Source organism: Apis dorsata, unplaced genomic scaffold (assembly GCF_000469605.1).
Source record: "Apis dorsata unplaced genomic scaffold, Apis dorsata 1.3 scaffold_174, whole genome shotgun sequence".
Lineage (NCBI taxonomy): Eukaryota > Metazoa > Arthropoda > Insecta > Hymenoptera > Apidae > Apis > Apis dorsata.
In genome coordinates, this window is record NW_006263462.1 from 251,552 (window position 1) to 254,261 (window position 2,710).

General features: G+C 37.9%; 1 protein-coding gene across 1 annotated transcript in view; it reads right to left on the reverse strand.

The window, feature by feature from the left end:
- The window catches only part of LOC102677618 (neurogenic locus protein delta), a 57,265-nt gene that overhangs the window by 15,496 nt on the left and 39,059 nt on the right, over positions 1–2,710 (reverse strand). The gene's annotated exons all lie outside the window — the stretch shown is intronic.

The following is a 2,710-nucleotide window of genomic DNA, read 5'->3' on the forward strand; positions in this document are numbered from 1 at the left end:
TATATTTATATATATATATGTATATATATATATATACTTTATATATATTTTTCTTCTATCTATATATTTATATATTCATTTATTTATCCATTTTATTTATCTGTATTTATACATATCGCGAGTAATGTTTCACTGTTGCATGATGTGCCACATCATCGGAGGCGCACGCGGATACGAAAAATATGTCGAAATGTTGGGCGAAGGAAAGCCGATGGGATTCACTCGAATGTCCCTAAAAAAGTTGCATACACACTTTGATCATTATCAAATAATTTCAATTGTTTTGCAAAAATTAATTTTTCCGATAGAAAATCTCCATCCCCATAAGCTTTCCTGACCCCCTTTATCGAGAAATTTTTTTTTTTTCCAATTAATTACAATTACAAAAAAATCGCGGTTGAAAATTCGCTTATTCGATCAATATGGCGGCTATGTAATCGAGCGTGAATTTTGATTTCAGCGACATCCCACGATCGGGGACGTTATCCATGGTTCAGACAAAACGATCGGAGGGCTCCATGAAAGGAATCGTCACGACTTCCGGATCGAGGTAATGCGGTTTTTTTCCCCCCTCTCCCTTAAAAGAACGAAATTCAAATTCCTTCGATTTCTCGTTCCTTCAAATATTGTTGCAAATAGATGGTTCAATATTAAGAAAAAAAACGCCTAATTGATAAATTTCAGCACTCGATGACCCGGCAACACAGGCTTGCCACGAGGAAATCCCAGATTGCCGGGTAATGAGTTTATTTCAATGTTTTTTTTTTTTTTTTGTTTTTATATATTATACATTACCAATTGGACCAACGATCCAAAAGTTGTACCCTCGAACGACTCGTTTCAGATCCATGTGACATCGTCCCGAAAGAAGGATAATGGAAAAAAAAAAAAAAAAAAAAAAAAAAAAAAAAAAAAAAAGAAAAAAAAATAAGGTATCCGATTGATCGTCGAAAAAAATAGCGCTATCCGAAAGGCTAAAAAAGGAAAAAAAAATCCGAGGGAAAAAAAAAAAATAAAAAAATCTCACGAAGGGGCGACATCGTTTGAATCCTAATTCGTCGTAAACTTTCTCGCTCGTAACTATATACGCACGGTACATACAAACGCTCTCCTCTCTCTGGTCGTTACTCTGCTTCGTACTCTCTCACTGAGGACTTGCTCGCAAGCGAACAGATGGACGCACATACATATACATGTACATTTACATATTATATACATATTACATATATGGGAGGGGGGGAGGAATACACATACACACACGTACCGAAAAACAGGCATACTCTCGATGCATGCACGCTATATCGCTATCGGTTGCGAATACACACACAATACACACATCCACACGTACACATAGAATCGCATACATACACACGTAGTTGTGTACACGCAAAAGTAAGTATCCTCGTGAACGCGTCTCTCGTTAGCCATGAAGAAAAGAGAGTAGGGGAAAGAAGAAAAAAAAAAAAAAGAAAAAAAAAAAAAAAAAAAAAAAAAAAAAAAAAAAAAAAAAAAGAAAAAAAAATCTTCAGTCACGCGATTCAAAAAAAAGAACAGAGAAGAGAAGAGAGAGAGAAAGAGAGAAAAATAGAGATACAATGGAGAACTATCGGAACAATGATAATGGGATACGATAGAATAATATTAATAATAATAATAATAATTAGAATAATAATATTAATAATAATAATAATAATAATAATGATAATAATAATAATAATAATAATAATAGCAAATAGTAATAATAGTAAATAACAATAATAATAAATTAGTTCTGTACAAAGTTTCGCTTCGAACATGATATATAATATTGTAATACCTAAGAACGGGTCGGACGATGATATTCGCGATCGTCCGCCTCCACAGCATTTCGTATTATATACATATATATATATATTTTTTTATGTGTGTGCATATATATATGTATATTTCATTTTGCTCCCCTGCTGTCGAACTCCTCGCTGAAGTCTCTTCCTCTTCGTCTTCATCGTCATCTTCATCATCTTCCGTTTCTTTTCTTTTCTTTCTTTCTTTTTTTTTCAAGGAAGGAGTCTCGGGATCTCTCCACTCCCCGTTGTCTTCTCGTCAACATCAACCTCAACGGAGGATCGTCCCGCGCGATCGTCCAATAGAACGTGCACGCGCGAGCCACCAACTTCTTGCTTCAGCAATACGAACAGCAACAAGGAACAGCAACAACGGCAGCAAGCAACGCATCCCGCGCTACCACCGTGTTGTGTGTGTCGTCACCGTAGTGGCAAAGTCCGGTGGAACGTTCTCACGCGCGACGTCCTGCGCAACGGGAGGGAGAGAAACAAAGGAATCGCAAAGAAACGCACGCCCGTTCGCCCGCTGGCCCATAACGGAGAGCCGAGCGCGGCGCGCACCACACGTAGATAACTATTGTAGTATTCGTGTACGTACGTGCGCGTATATGCACAAAGGGATTCGTAACGCGTGTGTTTCTCTGTCGCGCCGGTTGGTAGTTGCGCGCGTCGAGGACGGTGCGCTGCGACGACGAAACAAACGTATCGTAACGCGCAGAGAGAAAAAACAAGAGTTCTTCTTCTTCTTCTTCTTCTTAGTCGCGTGTGAGTCGCACGCGGGGGCACGCACAGCATTTTCGGTCATTTACGGAGGAAGATAAATGTTCGTTTTACGAATATATGTATATATGTATATACATATGTATATATACACACACATATATATA